Source organism: Dipteris shenzhenensis, chromosome 30, assembly GCF_047967505.1.
Source record: "Dipteris shenzhenensis isolate YYH24624 ecotype China chromosome 30, Dip_SZ_1.0, whole genome shotgun sequence".
Lineage (NCBI taxonomy): Eukaryota > Viridiplantae > Streptophyta > Polypodiopsida > Gleicheniales > Dipteridaceae > Dipteris > Dipteris shenzhenensis.
The window spans coordinates 11,857,210-11,878,419 of NC_141625.1; the positions used below are offsets into that span (position 1 = coordinate 11,857,210).

General features: G+C 41.1%; 1 protein-coding gene across 3 annotated transcripts in view; it reads right to left on the minus strand.

Annotated features, from left to right (window-relative positions):
* The window catches only part of LOC147881728 (transcription initiation factor TFIID subunit 4b-like), a 43,491-nt gene extending 38,893 nt beyond the window's left edge, over window positions 1–4,598 (minus strand). The window contains exon 1 of one of the 3 annotated variants that reach the window (XM_087401697.1): window positions 4,454–4,598. The gene's annotated coding sequence lies outside the window, so the exon portion shown is untranslated. Of the gene's footprint in view, window positions 1–4,085; window positions 4,108–4,347; window positions 4,387–4,453 lie in introns of those variants that run through there. The other 2 variants (XM_087401698.1, XM_087401699.1) reach the window with 2 other exon arrangements.
* Between the last annotated feature and the right edge of the window lie 16,612 nt (window positions 4,599–21,210).

Below are 21,210 nucleotides of genomic sequence, written 5' to 3' on the forward strand. Positions count from 1 at the left end.
GGAGGGCTGGGAAAGAGAGAGACTCAGGCTAGCATCATAGGCAACCAGCACACGGGCTGGTTGCTGCCTGCAACAGCAGGGAAACAGGGGCCTTAGGCCTCACTTGGAGGCGCCTGCAGCTGCACAGACTGGCTGCACAGGGCACCCTTAAATAGGAGCCTGTGGCAGGCCAAGACGGCCCAACCAAGGCCACCGACCAGGGCCAACCCTGGTCGGTTTTCTAGGGCCATCTAGTCGGCCACCAGACAGGGTACCGACCCTGTTGGTCGTTCAACCCAAGGGGCCTGGGCAGTGCCTATAAAAGGCCCACTCCTTCATTGTTTCCAGCATCCAGTGCAAGACTGAAAGCCTCCTTCCAACGCTGTGCTGTGCACTCAGTTCTGGAGCCAAGACGGCCCAACCAAGGCCACCGGCCAACCTTGGTCGGTTTTCTAGGGCCATCTGGTCGGCCACCAGACAGGGTACCAACCCTGCTGGTCGTTCAACCCAAGGGGCCTGGACAGTGCCTATAAAAGGCCCACTCCTTCATTGTTTCCAGCATCCAGTGCAAGACTGAAAGCCTCCTTCCAAGGCTGTGCTGTGCACTCAGTTCTGGAGCAGTTTGTGAGAGAGAGAGTCCTTCAATATTCTCCAGCACTTTGCTGTATTTTGTATTACTCCCTGTGAGCTGTTTTTTTCTGCCCACCATCCAATGGATGAATATACTCTCTCTCTCTCTCCGTCCAAGTTATTTCTGAGTGAGTGTTTATTGCATCTGTGTTCATCTATATGAGTTGAGTGTGTGTAAGAGTTGGATTTTACTATGCCCACTGCTCTTCAACTGAGGTGGTAGAGCGCCTTGTCAATGATGCTGGTGTTCCTGGAGCTGGTTTCTTCGCATATGTTGTGCCCTAGGATCCACTTTTCGATCCTTCTGCAACACTTCTGACTCATTGTCCGGTTTGGATTACTCTCAAAGCGGTGCCTGTGCCTCTTCTTCAGCATCTTCCAACTCTTGCAGCTTTTTTGGGAAGGCCTCTTCATGTTCCGAGACAGGAGTTCTTGCAAGCCTCCCGTGATGTTCGTCTTTGCATTCTGTGGGATATGACGCAGCCCCTACCATCTACTCTGGATCTTGACTTGGGATTTGCTCATCCGATGCGCATCAAGCTCCATTTTGCATCTTTTCCCATAGCATGTTATCGGTGCCGAAAGGTTGGTCATTTTGCACGTGCCTGGATTGCACCCTTGTTGAGCACCATCAGTTTCCTTCTACTCAGGATATGGATGTACCCCTTGTAGAGGGCAATTTATAGGATAATATGCATGCTCTCTCTCAGGACACTGTCCCTGCTCTTACTCAGATTGATCCTCCGAATGAAGCTCAAATGCTGAAACCTACTTCATCAGATGCAGTTTTTTCATCGGAAGATACGGATGTTGATTTAGCTTCTCTACCTTTGATGCCTGTGCCAGAGTTTTCTTCTGTCAGGGATGCAGAAGTACCTTTTTTACTGGAATCTTTTCATCCCATGTTACAACAGGTTTTTGACCCTCTGATTCAAAAATTTCGGGTACCAGCCTATATCAAGAAGAATCACAAGGGCAAAAGACAGCTTGTTTTTATTGATGGTGTGGTTTCATCACTGCATCAGTTTTTACAGAGCAACAATTTGAAGCTGGAGGATGCTGTATTTGATTCTCCTCCAGCTTGATATGTAACTTTTTACTTGGCTACCTCATGACTTTTGCTCTGAGGTTTTACTTGTAAAAACTTTTTCCTTGTACTTATTGGTGGGTTTTTACCTCTTTTGAGGTTTCCCACACGGAAATATAAAGATTTCCCTTTTTTTTTTTTATAAGTCTGTGAGAGTTGGAGAGATCTTGGGTGGAGGTTTGAGTGATTCATTTCCTCCTATTCTCTAACAGTACTCTCACGAGGGCGCTCTTCCCCATTGGAGGGCCAATCGGCATTCAAATTCTGCATGCATTGCACACATTTGCATTCTCGAAAAGTGTGGTTTTTCACACAGCAAGGAATTATTGGAAATTTGAAAGCTTGAAAACAAAGAGTTAGCAAAATTGTTATTCTTAGTCACAGCAGTTTTAAAACGTTTAGTTGACTTGTATGTAAGAGTTTGAACATTGTTGCATAGGTTTTGTTGGATCTCCCAAGGAGATTCTTATTCCAATCCATGTCTGCATGTTGCAATATCAGTTTGTTCAATTGTTTGTAGCCCTAGCTTGAGTTATGGCCACGATTTGCAAGTGCTGCCATGAGATTTGTGACAAAACTACTCACTCCTTTGGATTGAATGCAAGCATGAATTGAATTTCTGCTTCCTCCCTCTTCATTCTTCAAAATTTTGATAACCTGCAATGATGCCCCAGCTACTGGAGCATACACAGAAAACTCTGATTTTCCACCTTCAACCCACCTTTTAGGTTTGCTGGCTATTTCTTCAAATTCGAGCCCTACCTTCTGGAATTTCACTGCAGAATGTCCTCTCATTTGGAGCTGTGCTGATTTCTTCTACTTGATGCCTCGGGTTTAATATGAGGACATCTTTGATTGTTTCACATGATCTCTGTAAAAACTTCTGGTTCAAATACTGTGCCCAAAGCTGAGCATTGCTATACCTAGGGTATTCCACAGAATTGTCGCACTGCTTGGATCACCTACAGTTTTCTCTTCAGCCAGCTGCAGAATATCTGTGGGAGGGGTTCCCCTCTTATCAACATGCTTGATAAAACTTATGTGCAAAGAAGCAGGGCCGAAATTGACCTACGGTAGGCAAACAGGCCAAGAAAACCATGCAACAAGCTAGAGTTAGCTTCCCCTCTAGGATTTGCCACACATACAGCCCCGCTTTTCATGGACATTGTGTCTCTCTCCTCTCTAATACTTTCACCACAGTTAAAAATTGCAAGGTACAGGCTCTCCAAGGAGCTCCGAGAAAGAAACAGTGATGGGCAGGGATACAAAATTATGCAAAGAACTCGAATGTACTGGTTGGTGAAAGGATCTCACATGAGAGACATTATTACAAATGACCAAACCAAAAAGCCCATGGGCATGTAGCCTGTCTATAGATTGGCATTTGCCTTTCTTTGGGGAAGGGTGTAAAAAACAGATTAGCATTTGCATCCACAAACACCGTGTGCAAGCTGATATGGCATGACACATGGTACCTCTGTACACTGTCTTTCCAATGTAAACATCATCAGAACACATGATCATAACCGGCCAATCAAGCAGCTCCCACTATGGGATAGCTCTCATGCATCTGATCAGTCTCTTTATATCACTTTCTTTGTATGCATGATGAGTCAGTGCATGGGATTTGAAACTGTTGTCTTGGCTTTGTCTTTAGCTAGGTCCAAAGGTTGCCTACGCCTTTGCATGAAGCAAGATGATTACCATCAAAATTGTATTTCACTCTTGCTTGACTTGAAGCCACTACTCCGTGTTCAAAATAAGAGAGTGCTAAGGACACCAACCTTTGGACCTAAATTGGAACACTGTCCCTATCTCTTCTCAGACTAGTTAAATCATTTTGGGGATAAAACTTGCTCACATTCCATTACATAATTAGCAAAAGCAGCTCCACGTTCTCCACATCCAATGTAATGCTGGGAAATATTTGCGAAAAGAATTGTATCAACAGCATTACTCTGACACTGAAGACTCCATGTTCAGTAATAGTTTCTTGTATAGAATCCACTTTGGATGTAAAGAAGCCTCCCCTATTGACGCCATCTTGTGTATTTTGTAAGGAGAAATACTAAACTTTCGTACCACCTTCTGCACGCCACGAGAATCTGAGAAGCTCAATAGCCTCTTGGCACAAAGCCCTTTACGGTACCAATCAACACGTAAACAAGAAGGATGTCCTCATTTGCTCTCACGAAAGAAAGTATGTCCCGCAGTCACTGCGTGGCATCCTTTCCCTGTTAGTTCTCCACATGATCCCAAGATACTGTATCCCACGTGCACGTTCCTGCCTTGCAGGACTTTGACTCTCCGGTGCACTGGACAGCCCCAATGGTGACCACACCTTTGATCTACAAACAACTCATACCTGCGCTCTCAGCAGGGGGCTTACCGTGCAATGCATCGAGTCTTCAGCTGCGCATCTCCAATGTCTAAAGCACTTTCTTGTCGGCTAAACTCCGCCCTGTATATTAGCATTACCAACAGCTTCACTACGGACATCAAAATCTTCGAATGAAGAGGCAAGGGTGAGGAAACGAGTGGAGGTTTACGAAAAAAAAGAACCCATATCGCCAAAAATGACAGGTAATACTCTTTGCTAAAGATACTTAATCGCCCAAAATCACAGGGAGAATACGCTTTGCTAAACTTACTCGAATATCAATGACAAATCCTGGGTTCTTGAGAAGATAGAAAAACACGCCTATGCAAACCAACAATCATGAACGATGGTATTCTACTCAGAGAAGACGACCTTACCTGGTAACGTTGCAGCTGCCTTGCTCTTGAAGTTCAAAAGGCTTCTCGAAGGAATAAATGTATGAAAAAACTTGCCTAAAATTGCAAGCAAGTTTGGGAGTTTTTTTGAGTGAAACTTAAGTGACATGCCTAGGAAGAGGAGGAATGCAACTAAAAAGTGACATGGAGGAGGAATGCAAGTGCAAGTGAGATGCCTAGGAAGCAACTAAGAGCCTCTTCACTCGAAGCGCGGTGGTTTGAAACCAGGTGAGATCCCAAAATTAAATGTGTGGTCGCTACTCGAGCCCCTGCTCTCGAGTAGGGGCCACGAAAAAAACCCAGTTTTTGAAAAGGACAGGGTGGTTTTCAAAACCAACCCTCTCGTGGGAACAGGCCCTAAGGATGCAAGGGTGCAGCCAAGCGAGGTGGGCTCTTTTGTGGGCCAAGGGGAGAGAGGACTTGTGCGTGCGTGCATGTGTTGGGGTGGGTGCGTGGGGCAGGTTGCTAGAGTGGGGAGGAGGGATTAGGCAATGCCATATTTACTATATACTAAGTATCTATGATTAAAAAGCCAAAATCCTCATAAAACAATATGCTTAGATAGCGTATGTCGTATCAAAGGATGTGGGAAGACAAATGCAAAATAGGCCATACTAGGTTTAAGCCTTGGTTTTTTTTTTTTTAAAGAACATGATGGCAAGGAGGGAAAAGTAAAAAGTACAAAACTTGGCCGATTTTCATGGGCCTACTCTCTCTCTCTCTCTCTCTCTCTCTCTCTCTCTCTCTCTCTCTCTACCTTCACTAAAACCCCCTCCCTTTTGCTGAAATAGGATAGCCTAATTGGGCTATCCTGCCATCCTCACCCTTGAGAAATGATAGCCTAAAATGGGCAATCATGCTCTAAAGTTGGTGAACAAAACTAGCCATAACTTCCTTAAATGCTTATTTTGATTCATGTATCTTTACTAAATCTTGAAAAAAGCATGATAAACATCTAAATCATCTTGCCATTTGATTTGATATGCTACATGACTCGAGTGGGATTTGTCAATCAAAAGATATAGGCTCTCGAATTTTGACATAAATTTTTCAAAGACAAATCTAAATGCCATGATCACCTAGATTTTTGTCCCAATGAGTGCCTAATTTTCTAGCATCCCCATTTAGAAGAAAACTCTCTCTCTCTCTCTCTCTCTCTCTCTCTCTCTCTCTCTCTCTCTCTCTCTCTCTCTCTCTCTCTCTCTCTCTCTCTCTCTCTCTCTCTCTCTCTCTCTCTCTCTCTCTCTCTCTCTCTCCGTAAATTTAACACTCAGCCCCGACTCAAATCCACTAAGTATTCACTAATCACCTCATCACCTGAGGTCACCGCTATATCTGCCAGCACCACCTTGATAAGATTCCAAATCACCTCCACCCTTAGACCAACATTTGCAGATGAACCAAATACTAACTTGTTCCTAATACACCATATGCCCCAAAAGACTGCGGTCCTGATATATGGCCAACACACAAACAAAGTTGAGGGGAGATTCATTGTCTCTCCCAAGAGCACCAACTACCACTTTGCACACAAATTGAACTTCCCCATCAAGCCCACCAACCTGATGAGGTCAGCCGCCTTACTCCACACTCTCTTGGCTACAACACGGACATGACCAAAACAAATGTGAGGCATCCTCCATAGCACAACCGCAAAGAGGGCAAAAGGAGTTTACACTTTTCCACTTTGCCATGCATTAGGCTTAGAAGTAGCCGATTATGTAGGATCTTGCAAAAAAGGAAGCTTGCTTTATATCCCCCCAAATTTCCTTGAACCTTTCTTTCCACCATTTAGGGGTTCTCCAAACTTTCCATTTGGCATTCAGGTGACTAACCATCAAGATGTTCTCAACAAGATTCCTATACACCACCTTGGCAGAGACCCTCTTCAATCCCACCCTACCCACTACACATTGATTCACCCCCCAATCTAAGGCAGGAATTGGGTTAGAGGGCCAATCCCCTCACTGATGGCCTCCAACATAGTCTACCCATTCATCGTCATTTCATTGAGGTGGAATTCATCCACAAATCTAAGCATTGGTCCCAGATGTTCAGCCAGCATCTTAGACCCTTATTTTGCATGCTCCAAGCCAAGGGTAGATCCAGGTTGGCTGTGGTTTAAAGATAGAGAGGTATGAATCTATTCAAGATGAGGTAGCTGTGATACAAGGATCCAAGGTCTTCTTTTGCATGAGGATGTGCACGATTGGTTGCATAATTGGCCCTTTGACCAATAGGGGAGGATGCAGATTTAGCCATTTGAAAAATCAATGATTGTCTATTTGCTTGAGGCAAAGTATCCAATAGGGAAGCAAAGTGCTGCTGGACATGAACGTCCTAGCAGCTGGAGGGAGGGCAAAGTATGATGGACTTATTTTTGGAGCCCAGGAAATCACTGTAAATATGGTACAAGCTATATATATCACATGTAGGAGCACCAATAGGTGGGTGGGATTAGCATTGCTAAGCACACATCTAGGCTGGCATGGATTAGCTCTAGGCATAGAAGCTAGGAAGTAGTAATAGAGAGCCTATAAGAGTTTTTTCTTTTGCCTTTGTAAATAGTAACGATTTTCAGAGAGACCATGATTACAAGAAGTGATGATGAAGTGCTCATGACCACTATCAGCAAATAACTTGCATACCCATAGACCTCTAATGGTGGATCTTGAGAAATTGGTAGAAGAGTGCATGTGATGCATATGCTGGAGACTAGGGGTGTGGATTACTATGAGAACTTTTGCAAAATCGGAGGTCTTGAGTTTGCATGGGTACTTTTTAGCTAAAAATAGAGGTGGTATTTGTTTTTTGCATGAGGGCTAATTTTGTAGGACTATGGTGCTAAAAAATGGAGGGAAAGGTGATTGATGGGGAGATCTGGGGGCTTGTTTTTGAGAGGTACATTGTGCAAGAGATCCGAGAGAGCCAAGGTAGTATCTACATGCCATTTTTAGAGACTAACATGGACTGCAGTGACTGTATCTAAAGTTATGCACCAAATTTTAACCTACAATAGAAAGGTATTGAGTAGTTTAATGGCTACATTTTTTATATTTAGAGTGTATCAATCTGACTTCTGTAGAGAAAGTTATCACTTTTGTAGGACTGGCAGTTGGTTGAGAGATATTGAGCCAATTTTGCCCAACTGATTTTCAAGTGTTATTGTGAGCTTTTGTGCACACCTACAGAAAAAGAGTTGGCTCTATGTTATGGCACAAGGTTTCCTATTCTTGCACTATGTTTGTGTTTGTGTTGTATGTGGAGCCTAATCCTGTTTTTAGAGGTTGCTTTTAGTCATGCTTTGGACCTAGGCGTGTTTATAACCACTTTATGAAAATGGGGGTTATAGGGGGGGAAACGCCCCCCCTACTACTATCATTGAGGGGTTCCAAGGGTGCCCAACTAGTAGGGGGGCAGCAAATGTATTTAGGCCCCCCTTGGTGGGGGTCAAGGGTAGCACCCCCAAAGCCAAAAATACATGAAAATTGGTGCATGAATTTGTCTGTCAAATTTTTAAAATAAGGGTGTGGCTCACATAGCATGAGACTAGTGGATATATGGCTTGTATCTTATATCTTCTCACTAGCTAGATAAGAAAAATGCAAGACTGTTACTGTTTCTCCATGGACATAGCCCACACAGGGTGAACCATGTATATTGGCGGTGACTCTCTTTCTCTTCCATTCTGTGCGCTTTTGTATTGTGTATTTAAGCATTTTGCTTCTCGCATTATTGCTCCTAGCAACTAGTATCAGAGTGTTTATTTGAGCAATGCCCATTTGACTTAGTTTGAAGGAGGTTCCTGTTCGAGTGGGAGCAATAATAGAAGAAGACAAGTTCAAAATCCAGAAGTTCAATGGAAAGAACTACCAGTATTGGAAGATGTAGATTAGAATTATATGTATCAAAAGGACCTTTTCTTGCCATTAGGTGAAATAGCAAAGAAGCTTGTGAGTATGTCAGCTGAAGACTGGGAGGTTCTTTATAGAAAAGCATTAGGAACAATACAAATGTGTTTGGTAGTGTCGGTGGCTTTCAACATCCTTGATTAGATGACAACAAAGGACTTTTAGAAGGTGGGTTTGTAGCTTATCATTTGAATTAATGCAATACAAATACAAGCCACTTAAGCTCTCTAGGAGTAAACTTTGGTGATGAGGTTTGAGCTCTCCTAATTTTGTGCTCATTACCAAAAAGTTGGCATGGCTTGGTCATGGTTGTGAGTAACTTTGTTTCTGGGTCAAATACTTTAAAGTTTGATGATGTTGGTGGTGTTCTCCTTAGTGAGGAAATGCAATGGAAGAGCACATGTGAAAAATTAGGGAATTCTTTAACTCTTGAGAATAGGGAAAGATAAAGGCAGAGAGGAAATGCAATGGAAGAGCACATGTGAAAATTAGGGAATTCTTTGACTCTTGAGAATAGGGGAAGACAAAGGCAGAGAGGAAAGAGCCTAAGAAATCACGATAAGTCAAGAAGAATCAAATCCAATTCTAAAGGAAACTTGGAGTGCTGGCATTGTGGAAAGAAAGGACACCTGAAGAAATACTATTGGTTGTGAAAGAAAAAGGAAGGAGATGGACAGCAAGAGAATACATAGGAAGCAAATGTAGTAGGTATTGTTTTGCAAGATGCCTTAATTCTTTCATTGGATAATATTATTGATGCATGGGTAGTAGACTCAAGGGCTTCATTTCATGCTACACCTCATAGAAAATATTTTCAAGACTATGTTCAAGGTGATTTTGGAGAAGTTCATTTAGGTGATGATGAAGTATGTAAGATTGTTGGAAAGGGAAAGGTGCTGATAAAATTACCGAATGGAAACAAATGGTTGTTAAAGGAGGTAAGACATGTTCTTGATTTAAGAAGAAACTTAATTTCAGTAGGACACTTGGATGATGAAGGTTGCACAACCACATGTGTAGGAAATTTGTGGAAGGTCACTAAAGGATCAATGGTAACAATAAAAGGAGACAAGATAGGTACATTGTATTTATGTACTAGTAATGCTTACTAGTCTATTGCTTTAGCTGCTACAAGAGCAGATATAGCTTTGTGGAATCATAGGCCTAGATACATAAGTGAGAAGGGGATGAAGGTTCTTCACTCGAGAAAGCTATTGCCAGGTTTGAAGCAGGTTCTAAGAAGATGAAGGAAAAAGGAGGTACAAGGCAAGGCTTATTGTAAAGAGGTTTGCACAGAAGAAAGGTATAGACTTTGATGAGATATTCTTTCTTGTTGTTAAAATGACTTCAATCAAAACTATTTTGAGTATCTATGAAGTGCTCATATTGTCCCCTGCATACAAGGCACCAGGTTAAAAGTGTAAGAAAGTGCTAACAAGGGCAAAAAGTGACACCTAGTCCTGCCACAGTGGTGGTGTTAACAAGTGCTTAAAGAAGTGTCACAAAAACAAAGTGCTAGCATCTTTGTATGTAATCTGTTTTGTTAAATGTTTGCTTCAGATGTAATTTATTTTGTTTCAATTACTATTATCGCAAAAACTATCGAACATAATTTCTTAATGTAATTTCTTTTATTTCAATTTCAATGTAGTACCATTATCGGCACAACTATTATTGGTTGTTATTTCGGTAGTGAAAGTGGCTCTAATGAAGAACAAATGGCATATTTCTACCCTCGTTTACATTTTAGTGCAACCATAGGGATCATTGCACAAGAAATTGTTGAAAAAATGGTTCTTACTGTAGTGAAAATGGTTTCAATTACAAAAGCGGTGCTTTAGAACTATGATAACTCTAATAACCAGCGCGGTGGCTGCAAGGAAACTATACTAAATTGTAAATGTCTATATTTTCCTTAGCTTGGAACTAAAATAGCTCTAAGAACATGTGCGGTGGTTGAGAAATTATTGCACAAGGAGTAATATGACTAATTTATCTCTAAAATAACACTATTTTCCTCGGTTTAGAACTAAAATAGCTCCAACATCTAGCATGGTGGTTGTGGATATGGACCTTAAGGGGTTCCCTTAGAGATTGACATGCCACGGTGGTCTTCATGTTAACGTGGTGGTCTCTCCATGCCAACATCATTGCTTGAACTAGCACGGTGGTCAGTGCAGCAAAAGATTGTGTTGCGCAGCGATAGATGGTGAAATTGCATAATGACAGGTGGCAAGGCAAAAGTTTTGTGCTATTGTCAGGCCAACATGGTTGTGCTCAAACCAGCACGGTGGTTAGCGCAATAAAAGATTGTGTTACATAGTGACAGATGGCGAAGCTACGCAAGCAAACATGGCAAGGTAGAGGCTACGTGATGTAGTCAAGAGCAAGAGTCTCTGTGCTCATGAGTAAATGCATATAGTGCCATGTGTCAAGCTCTATGCTATTGACCATGATAATATTGCATCTCATTATTACACCAGTGCATGTTCATGACGTTAAAAAAATTTCCAACGAGAGCGCGGGTCCACGTAAAATTCAAATATTCACCCAGAAGCACATCACATCACGGCCCCAAAATGGCCCCAAAAATAGTTCTGTGATTGGCTACACCCAAGCAAACATTGACCCTATGTTGCAAGTGTAATTCTTCATTCTCATGAGCTTTGCATTTTGTTCTATTATTTTTATATGCTCCTCCCAAAGTTTGTTTACGTAAACATTGTTGTCCTTATATAAGGGACTTGATAATAATTCTTTTAGTGCAAGCATTGTAAATGTAGGGTGCATGACTCCACTCATGTAATTATGTTTGAATGAGATTTTACGCTTCAAGGCCACAAGAACTTTGTCATGGTCATTCAAGAACCCAAGAAGAACTTGTTGTGCCTTGACAACACTCCCATGCAACCCATATTGACCTTCACATGTCAACTCTCAAATTTGTGTGAATGGAATTCTAATTGACACTAAGCGAGCTTCCATGTCATTGAGTGCACTTATAAACTTTGTTTTGTCAACCATAAGCATGTTTTTTTACGATAGCAAAGGCATTCATTTTTGTTTGCTAACGTCTTTGAAGCAAAGTAAACATAGGCCTATTGCATGTTTGATCAATTGCAATATTTATTCCATTGGATTGCATGAAAATTATTGCATCAATATTTAGTTTCTTCATTTTGCTTTGGAATTTCAATGATCCACAACATATGCATGGAAATCTTGGAATGTCCATTATTTTTTTGAAGCATTTTTCTTCATAAGAAAGAGGTCGTACTCTCTTGTGAGAATTAATGTTATTGTGGATAGTTGATTTTATTAATGTTGGGGTTGATTCTACAGTCAATGATGTTGGATGCATAAAGTTTTATGGATTCTGTATACTTTGTTAATGATTGCTTGTGTTGTGTGATGTTGTTTAGAAGAAGTTTGTTGGAATAAGGTTGCTATGTCTTTTGCTGATAAGTTGGGGTTTTGTCTTGCTATTTTTGTCAAGAGCAAGTTACTTTCATTCGACCAAATATTATAGGTTTGTTTTACATTTAAATAAATCAATGGATTAATTGTATAAACACTAGTTGACTCATCTAAAATCAAAAAGTATGTATGACTTCTCTCATTCTTTCCAATGAAATTCTTTTTTGAAAGCTTAATTTCATCATAATAGAGAAGTATAAAACTTGCACCAAAAATTGAGTTGAAACGTTGAAGAATGTCAAAGCAAGGCACGAGATGTTGCTGAGTTTGGAGCTAGACTTTGTATTCTTTCAATACTCAATATGCTGTTATTTTCCATAGAACAAAATGCATGCCATGGAGTATTTGATGTTTGCCAATTCAAAAAAATGTTGTCACAAAGAATTTGAAGGATGTGTAAATATGTAAGAGTAGGGAAGAAATGTAGAAGACAAGGAAAGATGTTTAAGTTCATTGGGTTTTGTTCAACAAAGCTTGAGTTTAGAGCTAATTGTCTTTCTGCAAGAGCATTCTCAAAATTCATTTTGAATGGGTGAAATGTAAGAATAAAATTACTAAGTTGCAAAATTCAAGACCTTGTACTAAACAAATAAATAGAAAGGGCATATTTTATTAAAGAGAACATGGTTGAAAATATCTTAGAAAGAACATGGTGGAAAATATCTTAGAATAAAAGAAAAAGTACATCATGCATCTGCATCAAATGCAATGACAAATCCAAAACTATTAATAGTGAAGCTTCTCCTAGGCTTGGTAGTCTTTAGCTTGCTCCTTGCAACCATCAAGTCTTCCTCATATATTTGCAAGAATGCAGAAGGAAAGTGAAGCACATGTCAACATATGGTCCTCTAATGTGCATAGGTACTTGTCCACCTCCACATTGCACAATGTCACCAGTAAGGGAAGGAACTTACTCAATGGTTTGGGAGCTTTTGCAAGTGTAGCACATGGTCGTATAGGGTCCCGACTGACACGCCCACCTTTGCACGCTTTACAAATGTGCTCGATCAAATCAGCATTCACGTTTGTGCAATGCAAGACACCAACAACCTACACTTGCAAAGGGAATTAGTACAAGAATGATTGGTAAATGGAGCAAAAAGATAAAAGATCTTTAAAAAATCACCTTAGTTCCATATTCCAATTATGAAACTTGACTCATGAAAGCTGCTTTCAAGTCATCTTTTGTAGGGCCATCAGGAACCTCTGCCAATATGGTAAAGTTGAAAACACAAATTGTGTTATTTGCCTTCAAGGACGATACATTCTTCAATATGTACATTGAACTCTTGGATAAGTTGAGAGTGGGTTTTCTTTCGGTCACAAAGATTAGTTGCAATGCAAGTTTAACATCAATTTAAGCTATACGTTTCGAGAGCAAAAGCAATTTAGAAGTTAGATGAACCAAGGGAATCCTAACTTATCTTCATCTCGTGGCCTGTCCGCAACAATGATTTGATCACCCATATTCTCGTCACATGCAACTTTGATGATCACAATTCCAATTGTGCCCATGACATTAGAAACATTCCATTTGTTAAGGTTGATCATTCAGCTGTGCCAGGAACATATGTACATAATGATTGATCCGAAACAAGCGAAGGTTTCCATCAAAAGGTTCTCCTCTCTAATGATGCATGTTGTGGCATGAAGAAGCAAGCAAAGCTTGGAGGTCCCACCTTCTATTATGCCTCTTGGCACAACACTTGCATCCTCTATCTTATAGAACTCACCAACTTGCAAAAAATTTGCAAATTGGTGAATGTAAGAAGATGGTATCAATAATGTAATTGTGTGGGAATAGAATCTATTGGTAAGATCTCCCTTCAAGAAGACAGGGTATTTTGGGTTTATTACTTTGTAAGGACCATACTTGCAAAGTAATTTACCCTCAAACACAAATCTTTGAGGTACACAATCAAACAAATGAGTGATGCTTAATGAGACCAATGCTTTCCCTCCTCCTACGAAATTTTCTTTTGATGGAATGATTGCTTTAGCAATAGCAGCATTGTGTGGTGAGGGCATGCATTTATTAACATCTTCACATCCTTTATAAGAATTCACTTCATCATTCTCTTCTTTGCATATAAGTTGCTTGCTGGCTGAAATACAAATATGCAAGAAAGTAAGACTCTCGACTATGACCAAGGGTGGAACTCTTTATAACAAAGAACATTTAACTCTAAAATGAAAGTGTCATTGTAGGAAATCGTGCTAAAGCACTAAATCGATAATGAACTCATTATAACGAAAAACATGCACCTCTAAAATGAAAGTATCACTACAGGAAATTGTGCTAAACATCGAAATCAAAAAGCATGCATTTGTCTACTATAAAAAGCTAGTAATATTTCATCTTTCTACCATTATATGAAATAGCATAGAATTTTTAAGGAAATGATAAAATCCTCATTTATATATGTTTTTTTTGTCAATCAATAGTGCTCATAAAATCAATTTATTCTACCATCACATTACATTGAATGAGATTAGAAGGAAAGGACTTACTCTTAAATTATATGCTATTTTTTTGGAGCAAAAGTGTTCACAAAATCAACTTAAAATCAATCTGAATCAATAATGATAACATTGTTGCCCTCTAATTTAGGTGATGCATTCTTCTCTTTCACATCTTTCTCATGTTTGACTTTAGAGAAACGTTTCATGGATGATGTGATTGTGGACCTAATACTAACATACTTCGAGTTCTTCAGTATGAGTTTCCTCTCACTGACAAAAACAAAACAAAATACAATTCAAATTATGAACTTCAAAGTAACGAACAACAAATCAAAACACAAAAATATACTTTAAGCACATGCCTCTTCCGCAACTTCTTGGAAAGAACCTTTCAAAGAGCGGGATATGTTCGCAGCTCTCCACGAGTCCAAGAACACATGTAGGATTCTCACACTGAGAAACCAAATCAACTAGAGTTTCTGCAATAGCAGTGAAACCAGTCATGCTTATGTACTACGCATAAAAGACTACAACAATCAACTTGCAGTAGCAACAAGAAAGACTATGAACCCCGCAAAAATGGTTTAAGTAATCTTGAATGGGACTAGGAGAGGGATATGAGAATCTAGTCCAGAGTATTTCCATCCAATGGCAAATTTCAACACTGGAAGAACTTCAGTCAGTTCTACCTGGTGAAGAACTCAGGACTCAGGCAATTCAAGCACGTAAAGGTCATTTTAAAAAATGATCAGGCATTCATAGCTTCAGATAGAAGGAGAGGCAGAGGCAGAGGTAGAGGTAGAGGTAGATTATACTAGAGAAGTGGTCATCATCAGCAATAGAGTCATCAGCAAAATCAACATCAACATCAGCATCAGCATCATCCTCTCAGCAGCATCAGAATCAACAAAGAGGAAATCATTCCAAACGAGGAAGATTTCAAGGACAAGGGAATGCATCCACCAACAAGTCAAACATTCAGTGCAACTACTGTCGCAAGTTTGGACACTATGAAAGAGATCGCCGCAAGAAGCAGTATGACCAAGGCAGTCAAAATAATCAAGGGAATTTTTGAGGCATAGGAAATCATCGTGATGGACATTCTAGTCACAATCATTTTGCAAATGAACGTGGAAATATGTTTCTTGCAAGCGAGGAAATGCATTAAACTGATACAGTGTACCTAGACACTAATTTCAATCCCAAAGAGGATTACAGCTATTAAGTCAACCAAGTGGAACAGGATTGCTGAGTTTCCATGGGCTGCTACACTCCACAAGACCATCTCTGCAATTCTCACCTTCATCTAAGCCTCGCCATAGTTGCCCACGACCAATTGCTTCTTTCGCGCTCCACCATCGTTCCGTCGCTATCACAGAGCCTACCTCTACAACCATAGCCAAGCTCCTCTGACACATGGAAAAGCCACGGGTAGATAGGGTTGGCTTTAACCCTAGGTTTGGTCGGTGGTCAGCTTTTGGCCACATGGCAACCCAATCTGCCACGTCAGCAACCAAGGCACCCATCAAACACGTCATCAGCTGACATGTGGGAGGTCCACATCATCTGACACCCCGCCTTGCTAGATCAGCAGTGGCCATGTAGGCAACACGTCAACACTGCCAAGTGAGTAATCCATGTCATCAATGCCACATCATCAGTAGCAGGTTCAATCAACACTGCCACATCAACATCCTAGTCAGTAGTAGTGACACATCATCAAGCGATGTGGCACTCTGACCCCCTACTTGGCACACTTGGCATTTTGCATGTGACCACTCCTACCACCTCAGCATAAGGCTTTATAGGCATAGTCCCTGCTAGGCATAGTCACTGCATGTGACCCTCTGACTGCCACATCATCATTGAGCACATTTGCACTCCTTTTGCCCCTCCACCTAGATCAAGTCGTATCTCTTGATCTAGGCAAAATTTGAGGGCGCTCCAAAAAGGAATATCGCTTGATTTTTTGTTCTCTACATGCTCATCACATCACACAATATTTCGGTGCAAGTATCACTCACTTTTAAACCTCATTGGCAAATCCACTTTCTACATGCACATCAGCCTCTACATTGACACATCTGATCAAGCACACAAAAAGAACCAAAGAAAAGAAATTATTTGATGTTCTTTGATCGACTGACGGTTAGTATAGATCTAAATCAATAGTAGACTAGATCGCCATAGAGGGGACCCTTTGAATTTCCCCAAATTGCCAATCTAAGCGATGCCCAAAATTCCCGACTAGTTCCTAGTCGAACAGTCCCTACACTCACATATGATTTCACATCATCACATTACTTAAAACCTGATGTTCATCAGTTCAACGAGTAGATTTCAGAGTGTTCAAAGGCATTGCCGATTGATCAGTGGGCAGATAGCATATGATGTGATTTCACATACATATGCCATCATTGCTCCATCATTGTAAAGCTTATTTAGTTATTTCACGGCATTCCACATCATTTCAGCCTTGTAAAGCCTCTTGGCTATTCCCAGCATCATTTGCCACAAGCCTTGTAATTCATATCGGATTATATATTGTAGTTCTACCTTCACCGACAATTCAGATTTCACTTGCCACAGTTAGTGTTTTGCAGCAATTGATTCAGACAGTGATTTTCATGACACTTTGAGTACATTTCTTGCATCATTTCTACAACTAGCAACCTCAATCTGGAGGCATTTGCTAAGTTAGACAACTCCAATTATAGCACGTGGAAATACCAAATGGAGACCCTTCTTGTACTTTAGGACAAATGGTAGTATGTCGATGGATCTACACCTAGACCATTGGATGATCCAACCAGTAATAGCTCTACTCCACCTATTGTCTCACAGCACTAGTAGCAGGATCTCCAACTACACAAATAGTTTTCGCACTTGTAGCAGATCTTGCCATTGCCCGAGCATAGGAAGAATGGGATAAGAAAGATAAGTATGCATATCATTTGATCAAGCAGAATGTGCAAGATGTCATGCTAGGATAGCTCAACACCGTCAAGACATCAATTGAAGCATGGGATATGTTCGCCAACTCTCTACGAGTCCAAGAACACTTCCAAGATTCTCACACCGAGAAACCAAATTAACCAGAGTTTCCGCAACAACAGCACTAGCAAAATCGGTCATGCTTACATACTCAGAATCAAAGACTATAACAATCAACTCGTAGCAGTAAGAGAGACTATGAATCCCACAGAAATGGTTCAAGTCATCTTGAATGGACTAGGAGAGGGATACAAGAATCTAGTCAAGAGTATCGCCATCCAATGGCATATTCCAACACTGGAAGAACTTCAGTCAGTCTTACTTGGTGAAGAGCTCAGGACACAGGCCATTCATGCACACAACGCTCATTCTAATGATCAGGCTTTCACAACTTCAGATAGAAGAAGAGGTAGAGGTAGATCATTCTAGAGAAGTGGTCATCATTAGCAGCAGAGCAAGGTCAGCATCAGCATCAGCAACGTTAGAATCAACAAAGAGGAAATTATCCAATTGAGGAAGATTCCAAGGACAAGGGAATGCATCCACCAACATGTCAAATATCCAATGTAACTACTGTTATAAGTTTGGGCACTATGAAAGAGATTGCTGCAAGAAGCAGCGCGACCAAGGTGACCAAGGATGATCCATGCCACCAAAGCATGAGTCTTATGTGGACTTGAAAGGATGATCCACGTAAGACTCATGCTTTAGTGGCATGGATTATCCTTTCAATTGGCCTTATGAAAATTGCCCCAAGTATGTGTAGTCTTGCTCTATCTCTACTTGTTCACCTAGGTAATTGAAGCTATGTTAGTGTAGTACAACACATGAGGTGTTGATGATCATGACCTTGGCTGACTATCAAGTCTCTCTCATTGCAAAACACCTCTTATGCCTCCAGATGCTTTTGCAACCACTCTATTGAAGATGACATAAGGACTATCTCATCCTAGCAATATCTATATGATCAAGTCAACTAGTAATGCCCTTGCCCCTAAGGTGGTCAATGAAGGATGTGATCTCGTCAATGTAGAACCTGAAGAGGGTCGGTGAAAGAGGGCATCCCTACTTCACTCTAATGGTGCCCTCAACCTAGTCTAATAGACCTCCCGTGCCCAAACTCTCCCTTTGACACACTTACATAGGCTCATTGCTCCTCACATTAGAATCTCTAGAATCTGCATCTCCTCAAGCATCTTGATCATACAAGAGCATGGGATAGTGTCGAAGGCCTTTCGAATGTCTATAAAGCAAGCATAGACTTTTGGGCACCTTGATCTTACTTCCTCAATGATGGCCTTCAGATTGAAGATGTGGTCAAGGGTGGAGTGTTGTGATTGGAAACCTGCCTATCTTAGAGCCCGCTGCAGTCTCTAGTATCGACCCATATCTTGGCCAAGGTGTGGCCAATCATAAGAATGTCGTGGTTCCCAACGTCCATGGGGTCCCTTACATTGTGTATGGGCACAATGGTGGTGGTGCTCCAAGTATATGGGAAGCTGCGGCATACAACTTGGTTAGATATCTCTGCTAGAATCAGAGCTAGGACCTCTTGCCCATGTGCAAAATACTCAATCCATAGTCCCTTGTGATCTTGAGCTCTCTAGTTATGAAGTATCATGAAGTAGATGTAGTGTGCCCCGTACATTATTTGTCATGGACATGCAACATGTGGTGAGCCTGGACATGGAGGACATGTCAGGTGGGCATCTACATCGGGACATCATAAAGTGAGCTTACATAAGTGTGCCAAACCCCTGAATCCATGATGGGAATTGGTGGCTTCACCTTAGACAAAATCAACAGATAGTAAGAAGATATAATATAGAAGCAGTAAGAAGATATAATATAGAAGCAATATATCCACTACACTACTCTCATGCTATGTGAGCAACACTTGCCGTTTAAATTTTTTACCACACAATTCATGCACCAATTTTTATGTATTTTTGGCTTCGAGGATGTTGCTTGTGAACCCCCACCAAGGGGGCCTAAATAGCTATCGTCTACCCCCTTGGAAGCCCTTGGCGATAGTAGTAGGGGTGGCATTGCCACCCTACACCCCACCCTTCATAGAGTGGGTATAAATACGCCTAGGTCCAAAGCACAACTAAAAGATACCTTTGAAAAAAAGAATCAGGTTCCATGTACAATAGTAAATCCATCGTTATTACACTCAGCAGAAGTGAATTGGTTGCCATGCACTCAATGCGCCAAAAGTGCAATGGTGCCTTAAGAGCACCTCCCCACGTTCAGGGTAGTGGGGATGGCTGGGCAGCTCCATGGCCAAAGCTCACTCATCATTTTTGCATCCCTGCACTAAAATGCCAAGGCTTGTAGAGTAAATGCCAAGGCTCTACTCCATTATCATTCATAAAAAACAACTCTGCTAATTTTTCATTTGCCGACAGGTTTCAACAGCTCAATGCTAAGCCAGAATGTTGAAAAACTAGAACTCTAGCCTAGCACTGGAATGTTGGACTAGCAAGGATAGCAGTCCATGGGAACAATGCATTTTGTTTTTGTTGCTGCTCACTTAGAGCTACTAGCCCTCGTAGGGAAGCGCTCTAATGTCTTTGAGGATCCATTTCTCCATTCAAGAGTACTCTCCTAGAGTACCTTATTGTGATCATAATGTCTCCCCCATTTTTTCTTATTTCTTTTTTATACGGGCAAGGTCTTTATGGGGTCACAAGATATGCGGCTCTAAGCCTTGGGTAACATAGGGATTGTTGTCCATAGGAGCCAAAGGTAAGCTAGGGTAGGACAGTAGTCCCTGTGGTAAAACAAGCATTATGAAGCTTTTCAAGAGTCCACAGGGCGGAAATCCCAAAGGTATTTTGCTTACCCACTCCAGGAGGATAAAGTGGCATCCATATCCCCTCAACCCACAAGATGAAGGTGGACTACAAAATAAAAATTAGAGTAAAATTTAAGGCTTCATAAAAAGCAAAGCTAAATTGTAAATCCTCGGAGCAACTTGTTTTTTGCTACCCATTTTAAGTTTCGTAGAGTCCAAGATCTTTAAAGTATGAGAATTTGCCAAAGCTCAATGGCTTTGTGAAAATGTCTACAATTTACACAAGTGCAGGTCATCTCTATATGTTTGATAGGGGCACCAAACATTGGGTTCCCTACTACTAGATGGATGTTTCTCAAAATGTCTGAATGGATGGGAGTTGCAGATCAAGAAACTTTACCTATGTTGAGGAGACAATGCAATAGTAGGTTGTTTCTTGGTTTGCCAACAATTGGATGTCGAAATAAGAGACCCCTTGTAGACCTTCCATCATCAATGCAACCAACATAATCTACAACTACGAATACTCTTAAATTTTATCCTTCCTCTCGAGAACCTTTACAACTATCTCCAATATCCATTTTCCCATATTTCTTCCGAGCTTCTAGCCTAGGTTGGAAGTTTACAATCTCCCCACTATACGTCCAAATCTCAAAGTAGATTGGAGGTAATTTAATCTCTATGCTACTCTCCAAACCTCCTGTCAAGGATTGTGCACCATTGTTTGGAGCTTCAAAGACTAAGTGTGGGATGAAATGAGGTGAAGTAACTTCAACCTAGGTTGGAGGTTTTGCAATCTCCCCAATTATCACCTATGAGTCAACTCACCTCACTTCATCTCCACACTTTCTCTCCCAACCTATGACCATAGTTAGAGGTCCCCAAACATCTAGCCTAGCCTTTAAGTTTGGAAACTGGAAGATTATTGGGCAGATTGCAAACCTCTTGCCTAGGCTAGAGGTGTAACTTGGTCTCCCCTCCCAACCTCAACCAGATCTAGTGGTCCCAAACCTCTAGCCGCGAGGGTTGAGGTTTGGAAGAGTAGTGGGAGATTTTGCAAAAGCTTTGGCTTAGGCTAGAGTTAGCTCACTCTC